The following is a 12,449-nucleotide window of genomic DNA, read 5'->3' on the forward strand; positions in this document are numbered from 1 at the left end:
TAGCATCATACCTTGCTTCGACATTTGAAATTCCATGCCTAGGAAATAATACGATTTTCCCAAATCCAACATTACAAATCCCCTTTTCATCAACTCTTTGAACTTCGATAAGTTCTTCATTCTATTTCCAGTTACTAGCAAGTCATTGACATATAAGATGATTGTTATATCTTTTGCCACAACCTGAACATAAACATCATACTCAGACTTGCATTTAATGAATCCTAATTCAACCAAGCATGAGTCAATCTTCTTGTTGCATGCCCTAGGTGTCTAGTTGAGACCATAAAGGGCTTTGTACAACTTGTACATTTTCCTCGCTTCTTCCTGTATCACAAACCCAAGAGGTTTGACATACACGACTTCATCTATGGGGCCATTCAAAAATATTGATTTCATATTTAAGTGAAATGTAGACCAACCTTGATTGCATGGCAAGGCTACCACCAATAGAGCAGTATTCAATCTTGTTACTGGTGCATATACTTCAAAGTAGTTGAGTCTTGCTCTCTGAAGAAAACCTCTAGCTACTAGCCTTGCCTTTCCTTGCCTTGTTTCTTTCGATCGCTTGTAACTCTTCGACCATAACTTCCTTCCATTGCTTATCTTTGAAGGTATCGTTATAGTTTATTGGTTCAACACCTACAAGTAAAGCGAAATGAACTAAATCTTCATCTAGTATGACTTCATCATCGACAACCACTTCAAAGTCTGAAGCCTTTATGGGAGTACCCTGGTTCTTTGAGGTTGTTGGCTTGTGCTAGCCACACCCTCTTCAACTTAGAATATGTCTGGGTTATCAGCAACTGCTTCGACTTCGACATCATCAACTTCTTCGTCGATGTCATAACTCATTAAAGACTTGTTAATTGCATCACCATAATTCCAATTCCAGACAGCATTTTCATCAATCATGATATCTCAATTTATTATGATCTTGTCATTGATTGGATTAAATAGCTTGTACTCTCAACCTTTGTGATATCCTACCAGAATCATAAGTTCAGTTTTATCATCAAGATTTCTTCTTCTTGCATCAAGAACATGCTTGTAGAAAATAGAGCCAAACACTTTCGGATGACTCACTCATGATCATTTACCACTCCACACTTCTTCAGGAACCTTGTTCTTCAGCTTCTTGGTAAGGCACATGTTCAGAATATAAACAACAGTGGTGATAGCTACACCTCATAAGGATTTTGACAAATTCTTTTGCATCAGTATGCATCTCACCATGTCCAATATGGTCATGTTTCTTCTTTGTGTTATTTCGTTATGTTGAGGCGTGTAACGAGCAGTTACCTCATGATCGATACCATCTTTTGCACAGAACTCTTCAAACATGTTGGACGTGTATTCACCACATCCATATGTTCGCAAGACTTTGATCTTCTTCTCACTCTGGTTTTTTACAAGCATTTTGAATCTCTTAAAGATTGAAGATACTTTGTCTTTACGCCTGATCACATAGATCCAAAGATTTCGACTGTACTCATCGACAAATGAGATGAAATAGTTGTTTCTGCCAATGGTATAATCTTCAAACAGTCCACATACATCTAAAAGAAATACTTCTAGTATGCAAGAGGACCTCATCGCCATAGTCGAAAGGGAAGACTTTCTAGATTGATCCCCTACTAATTAACCTTCACAAAGTTTGTCGAACATCTCAAGACTTGGTATACCAACTACCATATCTTGAGTAATAAGTTAATTAAGTGACCTAAATTTTAAATGGCCAAACCTCAAATGCCACAACCAACTATTCTTATAGTCGACAACTATTTTGAGGCATTGTACCTCAGTCGAACTGATCATGGTTTTAAATGTCATGTTCTTAGACAGAGGATATTTTAAGACCAAACTATTTTAGGTGTCGAACAGTTCCAAGGCTCCATCTTTCATAACCACTGAGAAACCTTTTTCAACCAGTTGTTCAACACTTAGCAAGTTGCACTTCATTCCAGGTACATAAAGTACATTGTTGATCATAGCTTTAGCTCAATTGCTTATTTGAATACCTATATTGTCAGTATCTTCTAATTACAATGAGTTATTATCTGCAAATTTGTTCTTGCTCTTCTTCAACTCGTCAAAATCTTCCAACCATACTTTCCTACCAGTCATGTGATTCGAGCAGCCTGTGTCGAGGAACCAAATTTTGGAGTCAACGTGGTCATCTGTAACTGCAACCATAACCACCATATCTTTAGAATCATCTGAATCTTGGTGTGCAAGGTTTTATCCTTCATCCTTGCCTTTTTTCACTCCCCTGCCTTTCCTGTACCAACAATTTTTTGTCAAGTGACCTCATTTTTCACAGTTATAGCAATGCACGCCTTTTTTCTCTTCTTTGTCTTTCACAGTTAAAAGTAATTTTTCCAAACATCAATTTTTTAATGTTATTTAATAATAAGTCATTAAAGAAGTCATTGAAATGTGCGATTCATATATCATATGATATTTGTTTATCACTAACACATTATCTATTTTAAAATATATTTTAAATAAAAATAATTATAATGTGCTCATTTGAGTTTATTATAAGAATGATTAAAATTTATTAATTTAAATCTTTTTTTTTAAACAGTCACCACAAAATTTATGAATCAATCTTTTTACATATTTTAAATGGTGATATCTAACCCATTTTTATGGGCATTTCACACTTTCTATTACATTTTTCAATTCTCAATACATTAAAAATAGTAATTTATTTTTCTATTTTATTCACGACCAATCATGAATCCTTTTTATATTATTTTTAAAGTGTTAGTATTTAACTCATGTTTTGAATATTTGAGACATTGAATTGCCTTTTCAACCAAGGTAGTTAAAATCAGACCGAACATTAAACAGACCTACGAGTTCGAGATTTAAGATTAGATCGGGATTAGACTCAGACCGAAACAGTTATAAATAAATAAATATTTTTTATTTATATAAGAACAATAATACGCAAAAATTGTTAGAAGTTGTAATTCGAAGTTCTGATTGAGAGCTAGTATTCGACTAGGTCGAAGCAGCTAGTTGAAGTTGTAGTGGTCAGTTGTATCTGATAGAGTCGAATACAACATACAGTAGTGTCGTAATATAACTTGTGATTTTTTATTTTACATTTGTATATTTTGGGCTTGGGTCAGTTACTATAGTTTGGGTATGGGCTTTAGTTGCCTATATAAAGGACTATGTATGATGTAAACACAAGGAACTTCACTTAATCCTAATTTTTCATAATTCAGTTTTCTCTTTTCTCTCTTCTTTTTCTTCGTCTTTCATCTTTCTTGAAAACATTTTGTTTCGACAAATTGGTGTCAAAGAGCCTCATTGTGATTTAGAGAGAATCTATAATGGCAAATGGAACAACAACATCAATGCAATTTCCAGCAAATCTATCGGTTTTCAAATGGGAGAACTATGAACGATGGTTGTTCATATCAAGGTCATATTTAGATTTCAAGATGTGTCTGAAATTATGAACGATGGAGTACCGACATTGAAAATAAATGCAGATGATGCTTAGCAAGCTGCGCACAAGGAATGAAGAAAGAAAGATGGAAAAGGTATGTTCTTAATTCACTAGTGTGTGGGTTCTAATGTGTTTGAGAAGATTATCGAAGAAGAAACGACGAAAGTAGTGTGAGACAAGTTGAAAAGCTTGTATGGCAGAGATGAAAAACTAAAAAGGGTGAAGTTGCAGACACCGAGAAAGCAATTCGAGATAACTCATATGAAGGAAGATGAACCAGTCTCAAAATATCTTTCATGTGTTGTTTTGATAACGAAGAAGATGAAGTCATGTGGCGAATCAATCAATGATTTGCAGAAGATTCAGAAAGTGTTGAGATCTTTGACTGCAAAGTTTTATTACATTGTAGCGTCAATTAAAAGTCCAAGAACCTAGATGAGATGAAGTTAGAAGAACTTCAAGATTCATTAGAGACTCATGAGATAAGGCTGAAGCGGAGGAACTCAAAAAGGGAGAAGGTGGATAAACAAGTACTACAAGTAAGATTCATCAAGAAATCGGGGAAAAAGAAGGGTAAGAATCTTGCTAATGTTGAGAAATTAAGAAAGAACTCAAATAATCACTCTGATTCGATCAAGAAAGGCATGGGTAACAAATATTTTAGGAAGAAAGTTGACATAAAAGAGGTGTAGTGTTACAATTGTCAAGGATTTTGTCATTATGCTCGAGACTGTTGAAGAAAGAAGGAAGCACAAGCAAAAGATAATGATGAAATGTAGTATGCACATGCTGAAGATAATGATTTTGATGATTTGTTACTCATGGCCAACAATCAGTCGAACATTGAGCAAACCAGCATGTGGTACTTGGATTCAGGACACAATAACCACATGATTGGCAATAAAACCTAGTTTGCCAAGCTAGATGAATCAGTCGAGAAAATGATAAAGTTTGCAGATGGGAGACACATCATATCAGGTGGAAAAGGAGATATGTATGTTGTAAGGAAGGATGGTCGAAAATCCAGCATCACTAATGTGTTGTATGTACCATCGATGACAAGTAACTTGATAAGTGTATGTCAATTACTTGCAAAAGGGTACAACATGAAGATAGAAGAGAATCATATGAAGGTGTATCATAGTGATGGCAGGATGATTCTTAAGACACCCTTTGCATACAACATGACCTTCAAAGTAGAGATCAACCCAGTCGATCACAAGTGTCTTGCTTCGAATTCAGAAGAAGATAAAAAAATGGTTGTGGCATCATATGTATGAACATCTAAACTTCAAAAGTTTAGGTATGCTCAACCAGAAGAAGATGATGCATGGCTTACTTCAGGTGAAAGAACGAAGTCAGATGTGTAAGGAATGTTGCAAAGAAAAGTAGGCTAGGAAAGCATTCAAGCATGACTTGCCAATAAGGTCGAAGGATAAGATAGAGTTAGTTCACTCTGATGTGTGTAGACCATTTGAAGTGATGTTGAATGGAGGTAACTACTACTTTCTAACCTTTATATATGAATTCACTAGATATATATGGATTTATCTTGTTGAAAGGAAGAGTGAGGTATTCACATAGTTCAAGAAGTTCAAATTGCATGTCAAAAAGCAAAGTGGATGCAAGTTAAAGAAATTGAGAATTAATTGTGGTGGTGAATACACTTCTCGAGAATTTTCTAGATTTTGCAATGAGGAAGGTATCAAGCATGAGGTAATTACACCTTATATACCACAACATAATGGCATAGCTGAGAGGAAGAATCCAAGTATACTGAACATGATTAAGAGCATATCGAAAGCTAAAGATATGCCAAAAAGATTTTGGGCCGAAGCAACCTCGACAATAGTATACATTATAAATAGATATCCAACCAAGAAGATTGTCAAGAAGAATCCTTATGAGGCTTGGACAGGTGGGAATCCGAATGTTAGTCATCTTAGATTTTTTGGGTCAATGTGCTTTAAGCATGTACCTGAATAATTGAGGAAGAAACTAGTTGATCGAAGTCAGATTATGGTGCTCATAGGTTATCTATCGACGGATGCATATAGGTTGTATTCACCAAATGACGATAAACTTATGATCAATCAAGATGTTCTAGTGGATGAAAGCAAAGGGTGGGATTAGAGTCAAGGATCAATTCAACATGAGTCAGATACAGTGACAACTATGTTTTAAGAAGATCAACAAACTAAAGTCCCAACTAATCGAAATGAAGAACCACCTGAAGAAAATGTTAAAAGATCGACTAGAACAAGAACTGATTCGACAAAAGCTAGTTGGATATAAGAGATTTCTAAATTAGTGTTTGGTGCAGATTGTGACTTAATAGAAGAAGCGATGATGATGGTTGAAGCATAACCAATTAATTTGGATCAAGCCGTGAAAGATTTGAATTGGTTAGAAGCCATGAAAGAAAAACCCAGGTCAATCGAGAAGAACATGACCTGGAAGCTTGTTGAAAATCCAGACAAGAAGCAAATTGATATGAAGTGGGTTTACATGCTGAAACAAAGACCGAATGGAGAAATTGTTAAGTATAAGGAACGACTAGTGGCAAAAGGCTTTCTACAAAAACCTGGTATTGATTTCGATGAAGTCTACGCACCTGTTGCAAGACCAGAGACAATCAAAATTGTTGTGTCGACAACAACATACAAATGGTGGAAGATACATCAATGGATGTAAAGTTAACATTTCTAAATGGACCTCTAGAAGAAGAAGTCTATGTTAGTCAACCACCGAGATTCAAATTCAAAGGCAAGAGTATAAGGTGTATATATTGAGGAAAGCTTTGTATGGTGTGAAGCAAGCTCCAAGAGCTTGGAATAAGAGAATATATGTCTTCCTGATCAAAGCAGGTTTCACGAAGTGTGTCTCAAAACATGGACTATATGTCAATGATGTAGACAAGCTCAGTCGAATCATCATATGCCTTTATGTAGATGATTTGTTAATTACTGGTGCAGATGAAGTCGAGATAAGAAAAGTCAAGACGAAGTTGATGCAAGAGTTTGAAATGTTCGATCTAGGGAATTTGTCATATTTCTTAGGAAGGGAGTTCAAAGATACATGCGAAGGAGTATTCTTGCACCAAAAGAAGTATGCCCAATATATCTTGAAGAGATTTAAGATGAGCAATTGTAATACAGCTGCTGCGCAATTAGAAATTGGAGAAAAGTTAAGGAAGGAGACAAATGATGAGTTTGTAAGTGCAACATTATACAAACAAATCATTAAGGTATCCTTGCAACACCAAGCCATACATTTGTCGAAGTGTCAGATTGTTAAGTAGATTCATGGAAAAGCCCCAAGAATGTCATCTTACTACAATTAAGAGGATGTTGAGATACACAAAGGGTATGATTGATCATGGTGTGCTAATGCCAAGGCAGATGAAAAGTAGCATAAATAGAGAAGTATATGGCTACACTAATTCAGATTTCAATGGATATCAAGAAGAAAAGAAGAGTAATGCAAGATACATATTCATGATTGAAGGTGCTCCAATATCATGGAGCTCAAGGAAGCAAAGAATTATGGCTTTGTCATCGTGTAAGTTGGGTACGTAGCTTCATCATATGCAACATGTCAAGCAGCATGGATAGAGATATTGCTCGAAGAGTTCAAGTTAATGGAACCTAGGAAAATGAAGTTGTTTGTCGACAATGAGTCAACTATCGACCTAGTGAACTATTCAGTGTGTCATGGTCAAGGTAAGCATATAGAAAGGAGATATCATTTTTTGAGGGATCAAGTCAACAAAGGAAAGCTTAAACTTGAGCATTGCAAGACATAAGTGCAACTAATTGACATACTCACCCAACCCCTGAAGAAAGTCAGGTTTGACGAGTTGAAGAAAAACATCAGGATGAGAAGTCTCGCGAACATGAATTAGGGGGGGGGGGGTGGGGGTTAGGAGTTGTAATTCGAAGTTTTGATTGAGAGCTAGCATTCAACTAGGTCAAAGAAGCTAGTTGAAGTTTGTAGTAGTCAGTTGTATTCGACAGAGTCGAATACAACATATAATAGTGTCGAAATGTAACTTGTGATTTTGTATTTTACATTTTGTACGTTTTGGGATTGTGTTGGTTAGTATAGGTTGGGTCTGGACTTTAGTTGCCTATATAAATGGCTTTGTATGATGTAAACACAAGGAACTCCACTTAATCCTAATTTTTCATAATTCAGTTTTCTGTTTTCTCTCTTTTCTCTCTTTTTCTTCTTTGTCTTTCATCTTTCTTGAAAATATTTTGTTCCAATAGAAAAAACTATTTTTTAAAATGGTATGAAAAACATTATGGTAACTTCATAATAATTAACACTGACAAGTTTATTTAATCTTTTATAGACTTTCATATATTTAAAATTTATATTTAATTATTTAAAAATATTTAACAATTATCATTAAAAAATAATTCAAAAGTATTTAAAATGCCTTGAACTTTTTTTGTGTTCAGAAAATGAAATTTATTCTATAATAAATAAATAAATTTTAAATTTTATACAACTTAAGCAATTTTCCAAACTAAATATAAAAATTTATTATAGTTATAGTCTATATAGGCTTAAGACTTTCATAATAATAATAATACTAATAATAATAATAAAATAATAAATTAATAACCTAATGTGTATTATGTATTATTATATAAAATTCATTTTTATTCATCAAATGAATAGAAACCAACAAAAGAATTGACAATAGTTTTTACTTTAGTTTTTCTATTTGGTTTCAATAACATATTGAAGAAGAAAGAAGAAAATTAAAATTCATTCTCGAATTTCATCTAAATAAGAGGGTGGAATACTTCTTGCATTTCCTTCTTTACCTAATACACGACTTCTCCGAGGAGTAACTCTTAGGCACCGCACAACTTCATGATATATTTGAGCTTATAGTGCCTCCTCATTGGCAGTCTTCATTTATTCATAGTTTCTCGAATACTCTTTGGTCTATCGATTCTTATATTCTTAATGATTTTCTAGTTCACCGTTCTTCTACTATGTTACCTCTTTCGATGCGCCACTCAAATATGCTTGGTTACGAATCCCCGGGTGTTTGGAACCTTATTTTTCTCACATTGGGTCTATGAAGCTTCGTAAATTGTTATACCCTACTCTGGTTGGATATTGATCTCTCTTTGGTATTTTCATCTCAAATCCAAATTGTGCATCAAATAGCTCCCTAACTTTGATTCATCTTTGGGTCTTTGTTGGAAATAACATCGGACTAAACACCACACAACTAAATGGTCATTGCTACAGATAACCCACTAGATTGATAACCTCAAATGTGGTTTGGACGATTACAAAATGGGATGATCTTGGTTAATCTACCAGCAATCACCCAAATCGAACACAATCACCGAATGCACAAGGTAAAACCATAATGGAGAGTCATCGAGATAATTTTCTCACTTCCATCTAGGCATCTCCAATGGCTACAACACATCACTTAACTCTTGTTGTTTTAAAGTTCGTCAACTAACATAATGAACATCTGACCATACACACCCCACAAAGTTCTTCTCATACCAGGCCACCAACAATTCTTCTCCATTACTTTGTTGTATATTTGAAGAACCATGGTGAATGGGAACATTGTTTCTGCGAGCTTCTCTATGAAGATACCTCCACTTGAAGTCTCAATCCTTCCAATGCTCTATTTAACTCTAACAATAAGATTATCTATTCTTCTTCATCTGCTACTTTACTCTTATGTCAATCGGTTGCATACTTATTGGAATCCTTTAAGTTTCTATTATATCTATAATCCACTTAGCTTCATTACTCGATTACATTTAATTCTTCAATACCAACGATCTCTTCTCGACACACCTCTAACTAAATATGTGTTTGAGTCTTCTACAAACCAGTCAACAACTACTTCTCAATGTTGGGGAGTTTTCCATTATCAGATCATTAACAACTCCATCAGTCTTAGCTAGATCCACTTGAACACGATCTTGGTTCCATGCTTCGAGTTCAAAACATATGAAGTCGAGTGCTCCATGTAGAGGAATTCATCTTATTAACCACCTCTCCTACCACACATCCATTGGAATAGTTATACCAATAATTTCTCACAACTTCCCGACACGACCAACACATTATTTTCTTACAGAGTCACAATTTATCTGTGCAAATGGCATGTGCTTTCTCTCTTTAATCTACCACTCCACTTACTTCTTTGAGTATCTACTACTACTGAGTGTACCCTATAAGGTAGCACTCTTCAAATCCTACGTATAACCACAATTGCAATAATTCCCATGTTATACTTTTGATAATTCTCTTTGAAAACCTTGACACTTAAAGATCCTGGCGCATCCTTGGCTCTTCTAAAATTGACACCGCTTCAACTCCCGAGGGCCTACCGATACTCCAACTAGAGGCGTCTCTTGCTGAACCAACTCATGGTACCAACCATCTATTCTAGCATTACTCATCAATCGATAGCGGAATAACCATACATTAACTTGACAATATGCAACCATCACACGTAAATCCCATCTCAGGTGTTTACGCACGGGGATTCACAAATACCCTAACAATACAAGGAAACATCCACAATGCATAACTCTGACATAATGTTTTATTCATGGTGAAAAATCCACATGTTTTTTTGGAGTAAAGAAATGGAGTAACTGGGTGTGTATCCCTTTGCTCTTGAAGTTTTCGAACACAAGATACACGTCTCATTTTATTTCTAACTCTTCGCGTCTCTCCTCGAGTATTGTTTCACTTACCTTAATTTCACCCGCCTTTTTTTAAACTTTAATAATCAAAGCTAAGAATAAAACTGGATTAAAGTAGAATAATTGGATATACATCCATTTTGTTTTGGAGAGTCAGCGTGCAAGACACACGTTTTGTTTAAGCTCTAATTCTCGTATTTAATCCTCACTCTTTTCTAAATAAAGTAAAACTTGGATTAAAAATGGAACTTGGTGCATATCTTTTTATCATCGAGTAAATGAACACAAGACTCATGTATTGTTTAAGGTTGAATACTCGTCTTCCGCCTAAAAACTCCAATCAATAATATTTTCAAAATCAAATTAAAAAGGGAATAACTGGATGTACATCTGCTTTGTCCTCGAGTTATCGAACGCAAGATGTACACCTTGTTTAAGGTTGATTACTCATCTTCAACAAAAAAAATATTAATTAAAGCTCGCATAGAAAATGGGTAATCAGATGTACATCCCTTTTATCCTCGAGTAATCGGATGCAAGGTGTACACCTTATTTAAGGTTGATTATGAAGGAGAATTGCGATCCAAAACACACCAAAATTTAAAACTTTCTCCTTTAGTGATCCTTACGAATGGGCATGATCAGTGATAGAATCGTTACCTCTTATGGCGATTGAAACCTTTGATGCAGATCTAAGGAGTGATCACGAACGTTGAATGGTGACAATGCCTTTATTTAGTCCACACGAACGGATTCCTTCAATCTCAATGCTAGCTGCTACGAATGAAGGCCTTGAGTGTGAGAGAGAGAGAGAGAGAGAGAGAGAGAGAGAGAGAGAGAGAAACGAAATTTCAACTAAACAAATGCTTCTGCACAAGGGTTCTATTTATAGAACCACTTGTGTGGGTTATAAGCTAAAAAAGCTCACTTAAGTGTATGTGACCCATATCTTATGATATACCAAAATCACTTAAGCACGTGGTACCTTACCATATTTCATATTCTACTTAAGTGCATTGTGTAAGACCCCAATTTTGTCCCTAAGATCCCTCATGGCATCATATCATATCATTACATTGCCTCAAGGATCATTGGACACCTTGTTTCCTCCTTGTGGGTGGGATATCCTCTTTTGAGTGGTTCTTGATCACCAAGCATTCCTTGCATTTATATGTCATTGCTTTTCTTTTAATCACTAACCAAATGTACAAAAATATGTCATCTAACCTTTGTCTTGCAGATGAAGTAATAACAGGTCAAGGCATCAAAGGCATTCATTGAGCCATAGATGGTGGTCATTCTTGAGATTTGGACCCCAAAATCATTCACAAGAGTTCATATGAGTTATGATGTCATTTTGAAGCAAAATCCCAAGTGGTAGAGGCTTGAATTTCATCAGAACATTTCTAAGACATCTGAAGACCTAGAAAGTCAACTGCAAAGTCAACTGTGGATTTGGAGGTGGGAAGTGATTGGAAATACTTCATTCATGTTCAAACAAGTCTCATTTGACATTTAAAACACTCACATTGAAGAATTTGAGGTCCAGTCAGAAATTTCCCAAAATAGAAAGTGACCCATAATTTGAATTTTCCAAAAATGGAAAGGTTTTAGACCAACTTCAACTCAATCTTACATCATCAAAAAAGCTTCAAATGAAATTTTGTTGAACATGAAAGTTGTAGATCTTTCTCTCCCATTTCCAAAATGTCCAAAATCATGAGCATATGATGTGTGGTTGAGGAGATATGATCAAATCATTGCCAAGTATGCATGGGACTTCAAATGGCCATATCTTTTGATTCAAAGCTCCAAAATGAGTGGTTCTTTTTGCAATATTCTCCTCTTGACCTCTAATTTCCAAATCATGCATCACATTACATGAATTATCATCACATAATCATTTGTTAATCCATGCTTTTTTTGGAGGGAAATTGCAAAATTCAAAAATGGTGCATTGTATGGACTTTTTATCATTGCCATTGGATTTAAAAGAGAATTTTAAGTGACTTTGATGAGAGAAAGAGTACTGTTCACGTGTAAATGGTACATGCACCATGCAACTTTTGGATTTTGGCAAAACACCTCATTATCATTAACCAAGCTAATTATGGATTAACAAAGTGATTAGGGCTTCATATAAATACCTAAACCCTAACAGAATTGAAGGAGATTAATCATTTTTCACATTTCAAGATCCAAATTCTCTCTCACTTCAAATTTTTCTCTCATTCATAATTCAATTTTCTTCCAAATAGCATTGCATTTTGACT

The sequence above is a fragment of the Lathyrus oleraceus genome, chromosome 2 (genome assembly GCF_024323335.1).
Source record: "Lathyrus oleraceus cultivar Zhongwan6 chromosome 2, CAAS_Psat_ZW6_1.0, whole genome shotgun sequence".
NCBI lineage: Eukaryota > Viridiplantae > Streptophyta > Magnoliopsida > Fabales > Fabaceae > Lathyrus > Lathyrus oleraceus.